A 21,913-nucleotide genomic window follows, 5' to 3' on the forward strand; every position below is an offset into this window, starting at 1 on the left:
GTTTCCAGAATAATTTTAGAATTAGCTTGACATGTGCAACGAAAATGAAATTTATTGAGGTATGATTGACAAATAAAAAATTACATATAAAAAACTGACCTTAGGATTTATATTGGAATTGTGATTGCATTGAATCTATAGCTTAATTTCTACAAAGCTGACATCTTTACAATTCTGAGTCTTCCTATCATTGGATACAGTATATTTTTATTTAGCTTGTCTTAAAAATTTGTCAATAAAATTTTCACATTTTCTTCAAAGAAGTCTTATACATACTTTGTTAGGTTTATCCAAGGTTATTTATAAGTGTTATGCTATCTTAAAAGTACCTTGTTAAAATTTTATTTTCTAATTGTTGCTGGTGTAGATAAGCAACTGACTTTTTATTGTGTTAAAATATATATAACATGACATTTTCCACTTTAACCATTTCTCAGTGTACAATGCAGTAGCATTAATTACACTCACAAAGTTGTGCAACCATTGCCACTATCTATTTCCAAAATATTTCCATCGCCCTTCATCATACAGTTATGAACATTTGGGTACAGTATGTGTTTGAGTCCCTGTTTTCAATTCTTCTGAATTGCTGTGTCATATGGTAATTCTATGTTTAACATTGTGAGGAGCCCCAGACTCTTTCCACAGTGGCTGAACCATTCTACATTCCCACCTTAACTACGAGGGTTCCAATTTCTCCACAGCCTCACCAGTACTTAGTGTCTTTCCCTTTTCATAATAGGTCTCCTAGTAGTTGTGAGGTGGTATCTCATTGTGGCTCTGATTTCCTTTCCCTAATGCCTAATGACGTTGAGTATTTTTTCATATGTTTATTGGCCATTTGTAACCTTCTTTGGAGAAATGTCTATTCAAGTCCTTTGACCATTTTTTAACTGGGTTGTTTGTCTTTGTGCAATTAATTTTTAAGTTGATTCTTTTAATTTATTAAACATTTCTATAAATTGAAATAATTTACTGTAGCAATTTTCTTGCTACACAATTAAATTATTTGCAAATAACAGGTTTTTTTTCTTCCTCGCCAAGTAACAAGCATCCTTGTCCTGTTTCTGACCTCAGGAGGAAAGGTTTCAATATTAGGTGTGATGTTTTCTGTAGGCTTTTTTTATAGATATCCCTTATCAGGTTATAGAAGTTCACGCCTATTCTTAATTTGCTCAAAGTGTTAATTATTAATGAGTGGCAAATTTTATCAAATGCTTTTTTCGTCTCTGAGATGCATATATGGTTTTCATTCTTTTCATGTTCATTTAATTGATTTTTCTAATGTTACTAGACTCGATGTCTGGGATAGCCCAGTTTGGTCATGGTGTATTACCTTTTTCTTTTATTACTGGTTTCAGTTTGCTAATGTTTTGTTTATTTAGGACTTTTGAATCTGTGTTCATGAGCAAGATTGACATGTTATTTTTCTTCCTTGTACTATCCATGCCAGGTTTTGGTATTAAGATAATGCTACTAAATGAGTGAACAAGTGCCTCCTCCTTTTCTGTAATCTGGAATAATTTGTGACTGTTTGGAAGTATTTGCTTCTTGATTATGTGATTGAATTTAATGATGAAGCTCTCTAGTCATGGAACTTGTTTTGTGGGAATATTTTTGACTGCTAATTCAATTTCTTTTATGATTGTAGACTATGTAGGTATTGTATTCTTTTTTTTTATTCCTAGAAGGTTTTTGTTTTTATTTCATCAATTAATTTCTCCATTTAAAAAAATCAACATTACCGAAGTATAATTTACACACAAGAAATGCACCCATGTTAATTGTACCAGTCAATGAGTTTTGACAAACATACACACCCACAATCAAGATAGGGGATATTTCCATCACTGGAAAAGTTCTTTGGTGCCTCTTCCCAGTCAATCCTCTGCCCCGACCCCAGGCAAGCATTTATCTACTTGCTGTCACTGTGAACTCGTCTTTTTTAGAATTTCATCTAAATGGAATCATATAGGATTTACTACATTGTGTCTGGCTTCTCATACTCAGCATAACATTTTGGAAACTCATTCCTGTTGCTGCAAGTGTTGTTAATTCATTACTTATCAGTGCTGTGTAATATTCCAGGGTATAAATGTACCACAATTTATTTGTCCATTCATTTGTTGATGGCATTTAGGATTATTTCAGTTCTTTTCACTAGTATGACTAAAGCTGCTAAAAATGGTATTGTATAAATTTTTTTGTAATGAAGCGTTTTCATTCCTGGTGGGTAAATACCTACAAGTAGAATTTCTGGATCATATGAGAAGTATGTGTTTACATTTGTAAGAAACCTCCAAACTTGCAAAGTGGTTGTACCATTTTACATCCCCATCATCAATGTATGAGAGGTCTAGTTGCTTCACATACTCACCAATGTTCAGCATCTTTATTCCTTTTTTAAAATTTAGCTTATTGAAGTATAGTTGATTTACAATGTTATGTTAATTTCTGCTGTACAACAAAATGATTCAGTTATACATATATACATTCTTTTTCATATTCTTTTCCATTATGGTTTATCACAGGATATTGAATATAGTTCCCTGGGCTATACAGTAGGACCTTGTGGTTGATCCATTCTATTATTCTTTTTAATTGTAGTCATTCCAGTACCTCAGTGTGGTCCTTCATTATTGAGGTGTAATTTACATACATAGAGCAAAATGTTTTGATTTTAAGCACTGCCATTCAATAATTTAATAGATACATGCACTCAGGTATCCCACACACCTATTAGGACACAGAACATTTCCATCACCCCCAGGAAGTTCTCCTCTGCCTCTTCTCAGTCAATCCCCACCACCACCAAAACAACCACTGATCTGAACCATAGATCTGTTTTCCCTATTCTAGAACTTTCTACAAATAGAATCATACAATAAATATTCGTTGGCACTGGCATTTTCTTCAGCATAATGTTTTTGAGATTCATTAATGTTGTAGCCGTGTATAGGTAATTTGTTTATTTTTGTTGATGAGAAATATACCACAGATGTCGAGTCATTAACCTGTTGATAGACATTTGAGCTGTTTCCAGTTTGGGCTACTATGAAGAAAACTTCCATGAACATTCTCATTGAAGGTTTTAGTCGACATATATTTCATTTCTCTTAGATAAATATCTAGGAGCACATGAATGGCTCATAGGATAAGTGTATGATTAACTTTTACTGCCAAACTCTTTTCCAAAGTGGTTTTACCCCTTGTACAACATACAAAAATGTAAGATCGCCAATGCTCCATCTCCTTTCCAACACTTGGTGTTCTCAGTCTCTCTCTCTTTTTTTTTTTGGCCATGCCACGAGGCTTGTGGTATCTTAGTTCCCCGACCAGGGATTGAACCTGGGCCTGCGGCAATAAAAGCACTGAGTTCTAACCACTGCACCTCCAGGGAAACCCCAGTTTTTTTGCATTTTAGCCATTGAGTGGGTATGTAGTGGTATCTCATTGTGGACTTAATTTGCACTTCTCTGATGACTAATGATGTTAAGTTTTTTCATGAGCTTATTAGTCCATTGTGTATTTTCTTTTGCAAAGTGTCCAAGTCTTTCATCAAAATTTTAATTGAATTGTTTGTTTTCATAATTGAGTTGCAGGAATTCTTTATATATTCTAGATACAAGGCTTTTGTCAGATAAATGTATTGCAAACATTTTTGCCCAGACTGTGACTCTCTCTAAGGATCAAGGTGCTGGATTTTGTTGTTTTCCAAAATGCTGGACTTTGTTCTAACAGGCAATTCACAAACTTATTCATGATTAACTTAATTCATTTGAAGTTTATTTTTAAGGTATTAGGGAAGGTCTAAATTTGCCTACGGCTAAAACAGCCCTCATTAACTACTAAAGTGTTACCTTTCTGGGGTCTCTACTGAATGCCCTGGTTTTTTTAACAAGCGTTCTCCACTCTGGGTGGTCAGAATTTGACTATATCCTAGCCTTCTGTAAGCTCTGGGAATTCTGTAGCTCACAGCACATCTGATCTCTCAGATGTGTGGCGGTTCACCCTTACACGAGTGGCTTAGTATTCAGAGACTCTCTCAAGTACACTCTGACTCTGCACAGCTCCCTTCTCTTTAGTATTCCACTTTGTAAATTCCAAGTGTTACAGCCTCCCCAAACTCTGATCTCTCATCCCAACCCAGCAAATCCACTGCTTTGGGACCCCTTCCTGGCACTGTGGTCTAGAGAGTGCCTCGGGCAGAAGCTGGGGTAATCACAGGACTCACTTCGTTCCCTTTCTCCTAGAGATCACAGACCTGCACTGCCTATCCAATGATTAAAACAGTTGTTTCATATATTTTATCTAGTTTTCTTGTTGTTTACAGCTAGACAGCAATTCCAGTCCCTATAACTCCATCATGATGAGATAGAATTCTCTTATCTCTTCTTGAGTTGGTTTGTGGTGTCATAATTTTCTAGGACATGGCCTATTTCATTGAAAATTTTAAATTGTTTGGCATAAAATAAGTGTATCTGTAATAACCTCTCATTTGTTTAAATGTCCTTAAATTTGGTAGTGAAACTCACCTTTTCATTTCTGATATTTGCAGTATGCGATCTTTTTTTTCGAATGATAAATCTCACTAGAGATTTTTAACTTTTATTAATCTTCTTAAAGAACTACCTTTGTCTTTATTGATTCCCTTTATTGAAGCTTTATTTTGTGTTTTTATTATTAGTTATTTTTCTTCTTTCTTCTTTTATGGGACTCATTTTGTTCTTCTACTAAATTACAGAAATGGGTAACTTAGGGAATTCCCTGGCGGTCCAGTGGTTAGGACTCTGCACCCCCCCATTGCCGGGGGCATAGGTTCGAACCCTGGTCAGAGAACTAAGATCCCACAAAAAAAAAAGAAAAAAAGAAAAGAAAAAAGAAACAGCAAGAAGAAGCCTGAGGATACAAGAAAGAGTACGCTGGCATCTGGTTCCTCCAAAGGGATAATCCCAAATAAATATCTAAAATAATTTTTTAAAAAAAGAAATGGGTAACTTAGATTGTTCATTATAAACTTATTTTCCAATATACTCATTTAAGGCTGTAAATTTTTCTATGAGCATTGCTTTAGCCATTATCCCACAAATATTTTTTTCATTCAATTCAAAACATTTTATAACTTCCATTACGGTTTCTTCTTTAACCCATGAAAACCAATAGGAGAAATATGTAGAGACACATAGGTACAGATATATAAACATCTCTATATATATTTATAGACATACATATATATATAGATATTTATATGCAGATATAAATATATTTGTGTATTTCTAGATATATTTATAGATAAATATTTACAGAGAGAGAGAAATTGATTTACTGTTTTATTGCCAAAGAATTGGCTTAGTCAATTGTGAGGGTTTGGTTAGACAAATCTGAAATCTGTAGGGCAGGCGCTGACACTGCAGTTCACAGGTAGAATTTCTTCTTCCTCAGGGAACCCTTAGTTTTGCTCTTCAGGCCTTTCAACTAATTGGATGAGGACTGTCCAGAATATCCTTTACTTAAAGTCAACAGATTGTAGATATCAATCCCATGTACAAAATACCTTCACAGCGACACCCAGATTAGTGGTTGATTGAATAACTGGGTACTGTGGACTAGCCAGGTTGACACACGGAACTAACCACCACATCACTGTCTGTCTGATGCTTCTCTCATGCTTAGACTCAGGTAATGAGTTTTGGGGAGAAAGATCACAGAGTCCCATCTTCATCCCATCATCTCAAGTGTATGTACTATCAACATAATGTGCGATTGAAGATGTTGACCCTGCTCGTTGGCTGAGCTAGTGCCTCCTCTGCTCCATTTATTAATCTATTCAATTACTTAAACATATCAATACGGACTCATGGATATTTGTTTTATACTTTGGGTTGTAATCCAATACTTCTTTATTTTGTTGTTCAAATTGTTCTAGCTTTGGCCACTGGAAACGGCATGGTATATATATTTCCCATCTTCTTACCTTTACCTTTCAGCATGCATGTTCAACAAACATTTATTGAGCACCTACTGTGTGCCTTGCCCTGTGCTAATCATATAGGATCTGCATGTAGTTTAGTATATAAGGGGAGAGAATGAAGAGGAAGAATGAAACTCAAGGTTAGACAGAGCTACAGGATTTGAACATTAGCATTCTTTTAACTTTTTATTTTATATCGGAGTATAGTTGATTAACAGTGTTGTGATAGTTTCAGGTGTACAGCAAAGTGATTCAGTTATACATATACATGTATCTATTCTTTTTCAAATTATTTTCCCATTTAGGTTGTTACATATATTGAGCAGAGTTCCCTGTGCTATACAGTAAGTCCTTGCTGGTTATCCATTTTGTTTTTAAAATTTTTTATTTATTTATTTTCTTTTATTTATTTATTTATTTTCTGGCTGCCTCGGTTCTTAGCTGCGGCACGCGGGGTCTTCGCTGAAGCGTGCGGGATCTTTCGTTGCGGCACGGGCTTCTCTCTAGTTGTGGCGTGCGGGCTTTCTCTCTCTAGTTGTGGCACGTGGGGTCCAGAGCACGTGGGCTCTGTAGTTTGTGACACACAGTCTCAGTAGTTGTGGCACGCAGGTTTTAGTTGCCCCGCGGCATGTGGGATCTTAGTTCCCCAACCAGGGATCGAACCCACATCCCCTGCATTGGAAGGCAGATTCTTTACCACTGGACCACCAGGGAAGTCCCTGGTTATCCATTTTAAATACAGCAGTGTGTACATGTCAATCCCAAACTCCCTAACTATCCCTCCCCCCTCCCCCCCACCAACCATAAGTTCTGAACATTAGAATTTGAACATTACCAAGGAGTGACAGGCTCCAATTTGGGCTTTAGAAAGGTCATCAGTTATAGGAAAGTCAATGGATGCTTCCTTGGTGATTGGCCAGATAAGGTGGAAGTTTTGCAGTCACTTCCAGGTTTCTGGCTTGAGCATTGGGTAGACTGGGGTGTCATTGGCTGAGATAGGGCACCTTGAATGAGGGCCAAGTCACAAGAGTGTGCACCGTGGAGGTAAGATAGCTCAGGAAAGATGAACTTGGGGGAGCACCAACATGGGGGTGAGGTGATAGGAGGAAGATGAGCCAGCCAAGAAGATAGAGGAGAAACCATCAAATAGATAGGAGGGGAACTGAGAGCAGATACCTCCAAGACGGGAGGGGCTGCACATGTCAAATGGTACGGAGAAATCCACCTGGGGAGCTGGGTAGTGTTCATTAGACTTGGCAACTTATAGGTTATTAGTGGAAAGGGGAGATAGAGGAGAAGCTGAGCTGTCGGGCAGAGGAGGGAATGAGAGGTGAGAGAGAGAGAGTGTTAGGCATTGTGAAGGGGAGGAGAGCAACAGGGCAACCTCTCTAGCGTCAAGAGAAGCTTGTCTGGTTATTTCAGTGGATAGACTTGAGCTCTTTAGGGCTGTGGGGAAGGAGCGAGTGGAGAGAGAGAGGGAGAGTGGGGAGAATGGAGGGAGGAAGTCCAGAGTGGCCTGTGCCTCAGGGTGGGGGTGGAGTGCTCCAGAGAGGTAGGGTGTCCCATGGAGCAACCTGAGCCCCCTAGAGGACGGGTGCTATCACTACAGACAAGTTTACAGGAGTTGCGGGAGGAGAGGTTATTTATTAAATTCTTCAGCCTTCAAGGGTCTTTACTGATGGAGAGAAATCCTCACTACTACCTAAACTTGGTTTCATGTCCAGTTTATTTATTTTTTTATTTTTGACATCTTTATTGGAGTATAATTGCTTTACAATGGTGTGTTAGTTTCTGCTTTATAATAAAGTGAATCAGCTATACATATACCTATATCCCCATATCTCCTCCCTCTTGCGTCTCCCTCCCACCCTCCCTATCCCACCCCACAGACCAGCTCTGTGACCCCAGCTGGTCACAAAGCACCGAGCTGATCTCCCTGTGCTATGCGGCTGCTTCCCACTAGCTATTTTATATTTGGTAGTGTATATATGTCCATGCCTCTCTCTCACTTCGTCCCAGCTTACCCTTCCCCCTCCCCTCATGTCCAGTTTATTAACCTTCTGAATCTACTGAATAATTGACATTACTTTAAACAATCAAAAAAATTAAATAAATAAAATAAAATAAGTAAAATAAAATAAGTAAAATAAAAAAGGAAATTCTCTGGCAGTCCAGTGGTTAGGACTTGGCACCTTGACTGCCGTGGCCCGAGGGTTAAATCCCTGGTCAGGGAACTAATGTCCCGCAAGCCAAACAGCGCAACCAAATAAATAGATAAAAATAAAATAAATAAACAATCAACATCTCTCTGATAATCACGCGAGCACAAGTTAACAGGAATTTGACAAATTAAATGTCACCTAACATTTTAAACATGAATGACAATAATAATTGGCAACACTTAATATTAGCCTTTACTATAAGCTCCAAGCACTGTTTGAAGTGCCTTACATGTATTACTTCATTAATACTAACAACAACCCTTCAAGGAAGGTGCTATGTTTATCACCTGGTTCCCATTTTGCAGCTGAGGCGACTGAAGCCCAGAGACGTGAAGTAACTTGCCCAAGGTCACACAGCTGGTAAGTGTTACACTTGGGATTTGTACTCAGTCACCTGGGCCATGGAGACTCTACTCCAATTACACACTGTAATGAAAACATGGCTGATTTTTCTGAACACTTAAACAAAACATACACAAATATGGCAAAACATACACAAATATGATTATTTCCAAAAGTAGTATGTCTGGTTATCAGGCGAACTGAGGCTTCTCTTTGCAATGGTCATTTCCCAATGATCTAAACTCTGTCTTTTGTGTTTTTCTTTGACCGCGCGGTGCAGCTTGTGGGATCTTAGTTCCCCGACCAGGGATGGAACCCGCGTCCCCTGCAGTGGGAGCGCAGTCTTAACCACTGGACCGCCAGGGAAGTCCTTTAAACTCTGGTTTTAAAGTACAAAATGAGGAGAGGGAACTTAAAGCCAGCAGGCGGAGACATCTCTTATGTCCTTACTCATTTTTTGCCTTCATTTTCTGCCCCCTTGGGCACATGGAGGGCCACTTCTCCTGCACTGGCCTGTCCACTGTCAGAAGCATGTTTTGACCATCGGGACATCCTGTCTGCAGTGCCTTGCTGCGTTTCACACCTGGCTTATTTCAGGTTAGCCTGATTATCCTTCTCCTTCTGATGCTGGCACTGTCCCTGCCCGACAGAAGGACTCCTCAGCACGGCCCCTTGACATCCTTGAAAGTTTTCTTGCTACCCCAGGATACAGAAGCCACTATCATCCTGGGAATTGTATTTCCTTTGGTGGAAGAACTGATTCGAGAGGTAAATACGGGAGTCAGGCCATGTTTGGTTTGAGCAATGTCCTCCAGCAGCAGAGTCCGGGGTGTGAGAGGACACCCCCAGGTCAGGCAAGGTTTCGGATCTGCTGGGCAGATGAGGCAGAAGGATGAGGGTGTCTATACATTGCAGATACTGGCAGTCCGTCTTTTTTTTTTTAATAAATTTATTTAATTATTTTATTTATTTATTTTTTGCTGCGTTGGGTCTTTGTTGCTGTGCGTGGGCTTACTCTTCGTTGCGATGCGCAGCCTTCTCATTGCCGTGGCTTCTCTTCTTGCGGAGCACGGGCTCTAGGCGTGCAGCCTTCAGTAGTTGTGGCACGTGGGCTCAGTAGTTGTGGCTCGCGGGCTCTAGAGCTCAGGGTCAGTAGCTGTGGCGCACGGGCTTAGTTGCTCCGTGGCATGTGGGATTTTTCCCGGGCCAGGGCTTGAACCCGTGTCCCCTGAATTGGCAGGCGGATTCTTAACCACTGCGCCACCAGGGAAGCCCTGGCAGTCCATCTTAGCGTCCGCCTTCCAAGGCTTCCCATCTGAGATGGAGAAGAGATGGCAGATCCACCAAGCTGTTGGCTCACTCCTTCACGGACACACTCGCTACACTGCTTTGAGCGCATCTGTTTACCTCTCTGCTAAACCACAAGAGGAAATCCCTGCTCCCTCCTGGTGTTTACCGGCCAAACTGATGTGTAACTTGGTGTACAGTAGGCTCCCATTGGTTATGGGCTGCTGCCTCTCTCTGCACAGTCCCAGGACTGCAGTATTTACTTTCCCTCAGACTCTGAGGCTCCCGGGCCCGTCCGCCTGGGTTTCTGCATCCCCAAGCACCTAGCAGGGTGCCTGACACATTAATAGATGCAAAATAAATGTTGTGGACCTATTCTTGGGTGAATAAATGAACTAACTTCCCCATCTTCTCAAAGTTGAGGCTTAGAAAACCCCATTTCCTCCAGTTACCCGAAGGTAAACTGAGGGACAGACTGGAAACCCTTCCCCCATCCTCCCCTCCCCTCGGATATGAGACCCAGTATTTTTTTCTCCCAGACAAGATGGGTTAATGTTGTCGCCTCCCAAATCTGCCAGCTGACAGCGCTGGATCCTGAGATAGGGGCCTGGGTGCTAAGACACCGCTTTCTACTCCCCACCCTGTCCCACCCAAGCCCCTTTAGCACCACTGGTCAGGCCCCATTTGAAATTAACCAGTGTAAGGGTAGAGCTGATGCTCTGGGTCCTGATTGGCTGCTCCAGGTCTATTCAAAAAGGAACAAGGAGGGGCGGATAAACTAGGAGTTTGGGATTAACATATGCACACTACTATATATAAAATAGGTAATCAATAAGGACCTACTGTATAGCACAGGGAACTCTCCCCAATACTCTGTAATAACCTATATGGGAAAAGAATCTGAAAAAGAATGGATATATGTATATGTATAGCTGAATCACTATGCTGTACACCTGAAATCAACACAACATCATAAATCAACGATACCCTAATATAAAATAAAAATAAAAAATAAAGGGACTTCCCTGGCAGTTCAGTGGTTAAGACTCCTCGCCTCCAATGCAGGGGGCGCAGGTTCCATCCCTGGTGGGGGAGCTAAGATCCCACATGCCCTGCGGTGTGGTCAAAAATAAATTAAATTGAAATAAAATAAAAATGTGCTACTTGAAAAAAAAAAGAAACAAGAAGCAATTTGGACTTTGGGGCTCCCTGCCCTCCTCCAGGCTCCTGGAGAGACAGTTACTAAGCTGAGTCTTCTGGAGCCTGGTTGGCTTCCCCCCGAGGAAGACAGAGGCTCCTGAGAGGAATAGAGGTTTCTGAGGTTTCCCTCAGGAGGTCTTCCCAGAGCTCAACCTTGCTGCTGGGAGTCGGGGTGGGCATCTCAATGTCTCCTGATAGTTCCGGACAATGTCTCCGGATAGTTCACGAAGGAGGAGAAGCTAGGGTCAGGGGCTTTGCGACCCAGAGGCCTTGCTTTTCCCCTTCCCCATCAGCCAGGTCTTTGGGTACGTACCCTCACCTGCCAGGATCATCAGACCTCAGGGTCCAACATATGGAGGGACCCTCGGGCTGACTGGGGTTTTCTCCTAACCATGGCAAAACCTACTATTTATCAAACTTTACTGCGTGCCTGCAGCTGTGCTAAGGGCTTCCTGGACAGTATCTCATTCTACCTGCACAACCTCTCTGGGAAGCTGGATGTTATGGGTGAAGAATCTGAGACTTTGAAGACATCTGGAAACTTACTCAAGGTCACACAGCTAGTAAGAGGCCAGACCCAGTTGGTTTGACTCCAAAGCCACTGGTTTAACCACAACTCCTCCCCCCAACTCCCCCCCACACACACCACACACACACACATACACAGTGGGGGACACACCCATAGGCCCAGGCCCTGAGACAGACTCTGCCATCAGCTGTCAGGCAGAGGCCCCACACATCTGGCTCAGCAGATAGGGAGGACCAAGAAGGGATGGAGCTGCTCCCCGAGGGAGGGGCAGTCCCTCAAGTCAGGCTGGGCTCTTTTCTGGAGAAGCCATCTGACCCCTCCTCCAGCAGGGATGGAGAGAGAAGAGGCTCTCTTGGGCTGAGAGGCGGGGGAGGGCCAGACTCACAGAGAGACCCACCTACCCCGGGAGGGGTGGGTCAGCCATGGAGAGAGATCCCAGGGGATGCAGTGAGAGACAAGCCAGGGACAAGACAGAGGGAGGGTGGAAGGGGATTTCCCCCTCCCCTCGGGTCCACCAACAGCTGTCTTGCCACACAGAACTCACTAGTGAACACTGACATGGCAGGCACAAATACCACCGCCCCCCCAAGCAAAGCGGCCCCTCCACAGCTCTGAGTATTTCAAAGGGTCAGGAAGGGAGGGAGGACAGAGGCAGCTTCCCAGCGGGTTCCATGGTCAGCCCCTGCCACACCTAGTTCTGAGCTCCCTCCTGGGTGCAGGCCTGCCCTGAAAGCAGAGGATGACACTCACAAGGGGCCCCTCAGGAAGGGGAGGAGGTCCCGGCAGGAGGACCAGTGGTCATGCGTGCTGGGCAGCCAGTCAACAGAGGCGGGTGTGGCTGCACTGGAGAAGGGACAGAGCTCAATTTTAACACTTAACCAGTTCAGAGGAGAGCACGGAAGCTAGGACCAGTAGGGCAGGACTTGGGATCAAGAGAAGTTCACAGACAGGAAGGCCAGGCCGGGAGGTGAGCAAAAATCGGGTCAGAAGGAAGAATCTGGACTTTATCCTGGGACGCCAGGAGCAGCTGGCAGCAGGAGTGGTTAGAAGGGCAGGAGAGGCTTAGGTGGGCAGGATCAGTGGGCCCCTGGAGCACGTGCGGACCCCCTACGTGCCCTACCCGCTTTGGGAAGGAAGAGGAAACTGCTTTCCATGGGCTTTCTCCGCCCGCTCGGGGCTCCCCAGGCCCGGATCCCCCCTCCCACACACAGAGGCCCCCAGGGATGGGTCCTCTTCGAACACAGTCCCCTCCCCGCCCCCCGCAGGTTCTCCCCCACCCTCAGGTTCTCTGCCGCTCCCTGCAGGTCCTTCAGGTGTAGAGCTCCCCAAGCAGGCCTGCGTCCAGGCCGCCTGGGCCCTAAGTGGGCAGAGCGGGGGTCTTGGGCCTCTCCCGCATAGTGGATCCAGGACAGGCAACGAGTGACTGTCCCCCACTGGCCAGCCCGCCCTCCAGGCCTGAGTCAGTCTAGTGAGCGGCGGTTTCCGGTCTGCTGCAGCCCCGCCCCAGCGCTGCTCCCTGGGCCTGGTCGGTGTGACCTTGAACTCTCACTGACCCAGAAGAGCCATTTCCTTGAGGGTTTTCCCTCCCTGACCCCATCCCAAGCTTTAGACCCTGGCTGCCTATGAGCTGGGTGACCCCTGGGGAGTTACATTACCTCTCTGTGCCCCACTTTCTTCAAGTGTTGTGAGGATTAACGGAGAACAGGCTGTGAGTAAGGACAGCTTACCTTATGGAGGGTGGTCTCTGTGCCATGTGATCGAGTCTTTCTGTCTAGATGAGGAAGCAGAGGGTCAGGGGTTGCTACTTAATGGGGAAGAGATGAGGTGGAGGGGGCCTGGATTTCAGCATCCCACTGTGGTCTGAGGCTTGTTCCAAGACTATTCCTCATTTTGAAGCCCTGTGGTCTCTGGGGACTTGTGAGCCATCCTAGAGCTACTGTCTCCACCTGTGAGCTGTGTTTTCACCCCGAGGACAGAGGCTAGATGGTGGGATTAGTGATGGATGAGATAGTACCGGAAAGGGTGGGAAGAGGCAGGCTAGTGCAGACCAGGTTGGAAAATGGCAGGGACCTCAGGGATCAACACAGCAGGGGACAGAGATAATACTGTCAAATGTTCTACACCAGAGGATTCCCCAATGCCCCCACCCCACCGCCCCGCCTCCGGCTTTCAAGGTGCCTCCTCCTTGGGAATTCCCTGGTGGTCCAGTGATTAAGATTCCACACTTTCAATGATGAGGGCCCAGGTTCAATCCCTGGTGGGGGAACTGAGATCCCACAAGCCGCGCAGCACAGCCCCCAAAAAAGATGCCTCCTCCCTCCTCCTTGAAGCCTTCTCTGACCACTTTATTCTCTTACTGGAGAATTCCTGGGGCCTGAGAAGCTGCAGCTTAGCCTTGGCGAACTAAGTGTTCCCTGTTACTGCATGTGATAGGGGCCCACCATTTATTCATCACCGAGTCTTTTGTAAAGAGCTTTCCCAGGACTTCCCTGGTGGCGCGCAGTGGTTAAGACTCCACGCTCCCAATGTAGGGGGCCCGGGTTCGATCCCTGGTACGGGAACCAGTTGCATGCCGCAACTAAGAGTTTGCAAACCACAACTAAGGAGCCCGTAAGCCGCAACTAAGGAGCCCACCTGCTGCAAATAAGACCCAACACAACCAAATAAATAAATATTTTTTTTAAAAAAAGAGCTTTCCGGGCTTCCCTGGTGGCGCAGTGTTTGGGAGTCCGCCTGCCGATGCAGGGGACGCGGGTTCGTGCCCCGGTCCGGGAGGATCCCACATGCTGCGGAGAGGCTGGGCCCGTGAGCCATGGCCGCTGAGCCTGTGCGTCCGGAGCCTGTGCTCCGCAACGGAAGAGGCCACAACAGTGAGAGGCCCGCGTACCGCAAAAAAACAAACAAAAAAAAAACCAAAAAAAGAGCTTTCCCATGTATTAGCTCATTTAATCCTCCTAATAGCCCTGGGAGGGAAGGATGAAAAGTGCTTACTTCCAGGAGGAATTTATCTCATGGATTCCAGTAACATCCTCACCTAGTGAGTAACAGAAAGGTAACACAAACTTGTCCCAACCATTTCTGATGTTAATCCCATTAGAGCCCAATATAAGTGAGAACTTGAGAATTTCACAGGGAAATGGCATTTACAGAATCCAGGTGATTGTGTCCTGACTTCTAACTAATCCAGGGTGGAGCTGAGAGATCAGAGAAGCCAGTGTGTGAAGTGAAAGTTGAAAGAACACTGGAGCCGCCGAGAGCAAGGTTCAAATCCTGACCCTATTGCCTACTGTGTGACCTTAGGCGGGTTACTTAATCTCTCTGAGACTCATTTTCACCATCGGTAAAATGGGAATGAGAATGCATCTCTCATACAGTTATCGTGGAGAATCATTCAATCATTCATTCAGTAAAAATTCAGAGCCTACCCTGTGCCAGGCACAGTGATGGACAAGCCTAGCAAAGAACGGGTCTTCAACGAACTACTATGTATAAAATAAATAGGCCACAAGGATATATTGTACAGCACAGAGGATATAGCCAATATTTTATGGTAACTATAAATGGAGTATAATCTTTAAAAATTATGAATCAATATGTTGTACACCTGAAACGTATATCTTATTGTAAGTCAACTATACCTCAATAAAAAAATTTTTTTTAATATAAAAATAAAAAGAACTTGTCTTCATGGAGTTTATGGTCTAGTGGAGAGAGATAACAATAAACAATAAATAAAACGGGAAATTATCAGCTGATAGGAAAAAGCAGGTGATGTGGTCCTGGCTGAGATTACTGGGTGTCCTCTCATTTTCATTCTCTCTCTTTTTTTTTTTTTTGGCTGTAGGATCTTAGTTCCCCAGCCCGGGATTGAACCTGAGCCCTTGGCAGTGAAAGTGCGGAGTCCTAACCACTGGACCACCTGGGAATTCCCTTCCTCTTCTTCTTGTGTAACTCTGGACACATGGCTTCCCAGGCTCCCTTGAAGCTCAGCTTAGCCATGTGACTAAGTCCTGACTAAAGGGATATAAGCAGAAGCCACCTCTGGGAAATGTCCTTAAAGAAAGGGGCACATCTTTCTTTACCCCTTCCTCTTTCCTACCTGCTGGAATGCAGAGGTGATGGCTGAAGCTCAAGCAGCCATATTTGGCCAAGAGGAGAAAGCACCCGCTGAAGATGCCACAGATAGAAGGTGTGTGGGGGCTTCCCTGGTGGCGCAGTGGTTAAGAATCCGCCTGCCAACACAGGGGACACGTGTTCAAGCCCTGGTCCAGGAAGATCCCACATGCTGCGGAGCAACTAAGCTCGTGCGCCACAACTACTGAGCCTGCGTGCCTAGAAGTTGTGCTCCGCAACAAGGGAAGCCACAGCAATGAGAAGCCCGCACACCACGATGAAGAATAGCCCCACTCGCCGCAACTAGAGAAAGCCCGTGCGCAGCAACAGAGACCCAACTCAGCCAAAAATAAATAAATAAATTAATTAATTAAAAAAAAAAGAAGGTATGTGGGTGGGGTCCCTGACACCATGGAGGACCAGCCTGAGACCTCCTACCTCCAGACTTTCACATCAAAGAGAAATAAACTTCTGTCTTGCTTAAGCCAATACGATTCAGGGTTTCTCTCATACACAGCCCACCCTGATTTTCCTTGACGTGATGGTAGAGTCGATGGGGTTATCTGTAAATGGGTGATCAAAGATGCAGGGGTAACATTTGATCTGAAACCTGAACGGTGAGAAAGAGCCAGCCAGGGGGAGATTGGGGAGGAGCACCCAGGCAGGGTGGGGAGACACAGGCAGGAATGGCGCTGGGGCCTTGGCAGAGCAGAAAAAGGGGGGTGAGCAGAGGGCAGGAGTAGCCCAGAGTAGGGAATGGGTGTGGGGAAGTCATGAAGGATTTTACACAGGGGAGTAATGTCTTCTGTTTTCTGTTTCTCAAAGGTGAGTCTGAGCGCTGGGTGGCCCCTGTATTGTGAAGTCAGGAGGCCAGGTGGGAGGCTCCTGGGGTGACGGAGGAGCAGGACGGTGGGCCTGGGGAGAAACAGTACAGAGGGAGAGAAGAGGGTGGAAAAGTGGAGGTGGAGACAATAGAATGAGCCGTGGCTGGATGTGGAGCTAGGGGAGGAGAGGAATCAAGGCAGCAATTCGACTGGGGGCATGAGGAACCAATGGGTGAAGACTGGAGGAGGCCCAGAGTTTGTTCCTTTGCTTATTTGTGTTTAGGGGGGAAGGTCAGAATTAAACCAGACTGTTAACCTGTGTCACCCGTATTGCCTTCCTCCAATAGTAATTGCCTCGTGCATGCTTTCAGCAGTGGGCTGGGGAACCGACATTTGCATTGACGGCATTCACAGTCAACAAACACGTATGAACTATCAGCTATGGACAGAGCTCTGGGTCAGGTTTAAGGGACTGAACAGTGGTCCCTGTCCTTGAGGTTCATGGTCTGTGGAGGAGAAAGGGCCATGGACCCTCCCAGTAGAGCACAGACGGGCGATGACACAGGTGGGCGTGGGCTGAGCCGTTTCAGTCCTCCAGGGGTGGGGGAGCATGAGGGGAGGGAGGCTTCACGGAGCTGGTGATGCAAGAGCTGAACCCTGAAGCTTCAGTTCAGCAGATATAGAAAGGAAGGGTGTCGCGGGACAAGGGAACAGCATGTCTAAAAACCCAGAAGCCCAGGGAGTTCCCTGGTTGCCTAGTGGTTAGGGTTCCAGGCTTTCACTGCCATGGCCCGGGTTCAATCCCTGGTCAGGGAACTGAGATCCTGCAAGCAGGACAGCGCAGCCAAAAAAAAAAGACAAAAAACAAAAACAAAAAAAAAACCCCAGAAGCCCAGAGAATACAGAACCTTCAGAGAAGAGCAAGTGTCAAAACTCTGAGAGAGGGACTTCCCTGGTGGTCCAGTGGTTAAGACTCCATGCTCCCAATGCAGGGGGCCCAGGTTCTATCCCTGATCAGGTAACTAGAGCTGCAACTAAAGATCCCACAAGCAGCAACTAAGACCCTGCGCAGCCAGACAAATAAATATTAAAAAAAAAAAAAAAGGGCTTCCCTGGTGGCACAGTGGTTGGGAATCTGCCTGCCAATGCAGGGGACACGGGTTCGAGCCCTGGTCCGGGAAGATCCCACATGCCACGGAGCAACTAAGCCCATGCACCACAACTACTGAGCCTGCGCTCTAGAGCCCACAAGGCACAACTGCTGAGCCCACCTGCCACAACTACTGAGGCCCACATGCCTAGAGCCTGTGCTCTGCAACAAGAGAAGCCACTGCAATGAGAAGCCCGTGCACCACAACGAAAAGTGACCCCTGCTCCCCGCAACTAGAGAAAGCCTGAGCACAGCGCACAGCAACGAAGACCCAACGCAGCCAAAAATAAATAAATAAATTAATTAATTAATTAAAAAAAAACAACCCTCTGGGAGAGCTCTCAGCCTTGCCTTGAGGCCCCTTGAGCAGATCCTACCTACCAGGACACCCCACCTCCCTGCCCTCCCTGGAGGGCCAGGCTGACCTCACAGCTCTCCAAGGCTGCCTTTTGACCTCCCTCCTCCCCTTCTGGAGAACCCCCTGGAACGCTCCTCCCCCTCTTCTGTGAGCACCCAGTTCTCAGGGGATCCTGCCGACTCCCGGTTTGTATCTCGGAGTGAGTTACCTTTGCAAGATCTGACCTTGCTGCCCCCAGACAGGCAGAAGCCTCCTTGCTCTCGGGATGCCCCCTGGGACCAGCCAAAGGTGCGGGGATGCGAGTCAAGGGGTACAGGATTCCAGGAGAGGAGGGCTGGACGGGCTCATCCCTGAATGCCCTTCCAGTTCCAGTCCCTCCCCCTGCTTCCCTGCTCTCCCACCCCTCCCCCCTCCCCCCTGCCATAAGGATGACTGGTCCATTCACAACGTAGAGGCATTACTGCCCCAATTCCATTCACCCCCACTCTGCTCTGTCCCCAGCCCGTGCTGTACCTTACACCTCTGGTGCCTCCACCTGGGAGGCCTTGCTCCCGCTTCTCCTGATGGACTTTTCTAAGACTTGGCTCAGAGGACTCCCTGGAGACATCTTCACTTCCCAAATTACTCATCCCTCGGTCTCCCCATTCTTTGTTCACACCCCTTGCCGTCATCACACTCTGGTTATTATGTGCTGACACCTGCTATCTCCATTGGAAACGAATTCCTTGAGGATGGATGCTGTGTGGCCCTGGTCACCTGAGACACAGGTGACCTTCAGTCTCCATGGTCTATTTCCCCATTCACGACTCAGTCCCTTACCTGCGTCCAGAGCAGATTATATTCTCAAGCTCCTTTCCATCTGTCATCCCATTTGGTGCGTACATCGGCCCAGAGAGGAAAATCAACACCGGAGAGAGGATGTGGCCAGCTCAAGATCACCTAGCGAAGGGGAGAGCCACCTGCCCCAGCAGTTCACGCTGAACCTGAATGCCCCAGCTGTGGCGCACGTGCTTTTAGTGCAAAATCGCAGTGCTTGACTCCCCAGTCCAGGAGGGCACAGGAAGCCACAGCTTCACAAGGAATACCCATGGGCCTCTCCAGATCACCTGGCCAGACGCCGTCCCCTCTGCCAGCCTCCTGGCTCCCTTCGATGGGTCATCCCATGCTATCTGGGCCTCCACTCACCTTAGCTGCCACTGAACACTATGGACCACTTTGCCCTGAACTTGGACCCAGACCCTCCCTTCCGTTCCCACAAGGGAACTGTCCAGCAAGGCTTTGCTAGGGGTCTGGGGAGAGCAGCAGAGGCTCACCCACTGGGCACCAAAGAGTAGGTGTGAGACTACCAGATGGGTCTACCTTCAGTGGTCACCGGCCCACCTAACACTTCACTGTCAAGCCCATGGCAAGGGGCAAGTCACCATGACCCCTCCCCCCTCAGCTCCCTCAGGCCAAGAGAAGGAAGGCAGCCTCTTCCCTTTCAAGGTCTACTGCCAAATCCTCACTTCTCATCGAGGACTGACCGGGTCCCAGCCTGACTGAAAATACGAACGTCTCCTCCCTTCAGGAGAACTTCACACCCTGCCCACAGGGTCTCCCTCGGGGACAACCAGTCCCAACCCATGATCTGGGCTGTGTGGTCTGGAATAATATCAGATGGGGGTACAACCAAATCCCAGTTCAGGGTGGGCTTCCGCAGGCCCAGCTCGGGGCTCCACCCTCGGCTCACCTTGTTCCTGCCGACATTTGAACTTGGCACCCAAACTTCTACAAGCATGAACTTGGACAGGGGCATCCGTGGACCTTGGAGAGGGGACCAGGTAGGCGCCTCCCAAGTGCTCTAGGAAATGGCCGGGTCTGGATGGCAAGAGGGGCTCTAAGTGAAGAGGATGAGGGGGTGGGGGGTGGGTGGCCCTGGAGGACCAATCAGGTTACCCTCTCAGGGCATCCCGGGGCCCTGCTCAATGCCCCCAAAGCCCAGGCTTTCTGACCATCTCCTCCAGCCCAGGGGCCTGGCTAGGGGGAGGCAGGCCTCTCTCGTCTGATTTCCCCAGAGCCCAGCGCAGTGCGAGGCACTGGAGCCTTCAAATAAATTGAACTGACCCAAGTCCAAATTGGAATCAAATGAGTGAAAAGAGCCATCACTTCTTCCTGGAGAATCATAAGCAAGTCAAGTGCGACGTCGGGTGGATTTGGGGAAACAGCCACGCCCAGTCAAGGTGACAAGAGTGACCAAGAGCACATGGTGTGAGTAGAAGGACCAGAGGCCAGTCCGCTCTGCTGCTGCTTGGGTGACTGGTGGGCTGGTCCCCGCAGGACAGCCGAACAGCTGGGTGGATTCTCCTTCTAAGCCAGACGTTCCCATTTGTCATCCCCCCTTCTCCCTGCCTCTCACCTAGCTGGCTGCCAGTCCCTTCTGGGCCCTGGGAGAGGTGCTGTGTTGCAGTCTCCTGCACTCAGCTGCCTCTCGGCAACTGGGACAGGCAGAGGGCAAGGTGCCTGGGACCTCTGGGCTGTGGTGGGAAGGCAGGGCCTGCATCTGGTATTCGCTGCCGCGAGCTGCAGAAAACAGCCCAGTCTGGACCAGGGCCTGGAACAGATGCCACCAGCTGGGAGACTGAACACCAAGGCGGAGCAGAGGAGGCATCCCCATCCCCCCTCGCCACGGCCACTCTGCTCCTGACTGGCATGAAGGCCAAGGGTGGCCGGAGGGAGCCCAGGGCTTGGCCTCAGGCAGGACACCAGCTGCGGGGAGTCGCCTACCTCTCCACCCTCAGCTTTCTCACCTGTAAGAGGGAAAGAATAGTAAACAGCGCCTTCCTCAGAGGGGCTTGCAGAGCTCAGAGAGATGGTGCATGTAAAGCGCTGGGCACGGCACCGGCACAGAGCCGGCGCCCATTCATTGGTTATTCTTTTTACTGGGAAGCCACTTTACCTCTCTGTCGTGTTAGTTTCCTCCTCTGTAAAATGAGGAGGCTATAAGGATTAAGTGTGACCACCAGGTGAAGCCCCCAGTGCAGAGCCTGGAACAGACCCTCTGCAAACTGGAGGATTCCAGCTCCGGGTCTGAATGCATGGACGCCCTTACTCTCTCTGCCGGGGCTCGGCACGTGCGGGCTTGTGGTGAGCCCTAGGAAATGGTTGTGGAATTACTGGATATGCCACCTCTCGGTCCTTGTCTCTGCGTTTCTATTGTTTGAGTCTGAAGCAGGAAATCCCCAAGCTGGCGGCCGCAGGACCGACACTCTCCCTTTACAGATGAGGTCATGGAAGCCCGGAGTAGGGCAAGCACTTGCCGTGCGTCCCGCAGCCATGCAGGGTTGGAGCTGGGCTGGGACGGTTTCCTTCCTCCGTGCAGTGTCCACAAAACCCCCTTTCTGTCCGCTTTCAAACCTCTGTTCACTCGTGCCCATCTGACCTCCTCTTTCAGTCTCTGCCTCTTTCGCAGCCCGAGCCCAGGAACCGGTGACCAGCCCTAGTTCCCGCCAAGAGCAGAGACTGCCCTGCTGGGGGGTGGCAGTGGGAGCTGAGAATGCCGGCTGCTCGGGCCCCGGGGCCTAGGTGGGGCTGCCGACAGAGGAGTCAGTGTGCCCAGACATTGGGGCTTTTTGAGCTCGGAGCTCCGTGTGGAGACGTTGTTTTTGTTGACCTGAGATTGTTTCAGGTTGACTGAAGGGCTGCGTCTTAGCGCCCAGGCGCCAGTTCTTCGGAGCTGGTTGGGGTCTTGAGGAGAGGATGGAGGGGGTGCCCTAGTCTGGGGCAAGAAAGGGCAGTGGCTGCCTGGGTGCCCCCCCTCCGTGAACACCGGTCCCCGAGGGCAAGGCTACAGAGGAAGAGTGAGTGAGTCCCGAGGGACGGCACCAGGACTGGAGGGAGGAGAAAGCAAGCGCCTGTGCATCTTGGGACCTGAGCAGAGG

General features: G+C 47.5%; 1 protein-coding gene across 2 annotated transcripts in view; it reads left to right on the forward strand.

The window, feature by feature from the left end:
- Positions 1-21,913, forward strand: part of SLC25A39 (solute carrier family 25 member 39) — a 75,376-nt gene that overhangs the window by 23,328 nt on the left and 30,135 nt on the right. The window lies entirely within an intron of this gene.

Source organism: Orcinus orca, chromosome 19 (assembly GCF_937001465.1).
Source record: "Orcinus orca chromosome 19, mOrcOrc1.1, whole genome shotgun sequence".
NCBI lineage: Eukaryota > Metazoa > Chordata > Mammalia > Artiodactyla > Delphinidae > Orcinus > Orcinus orca.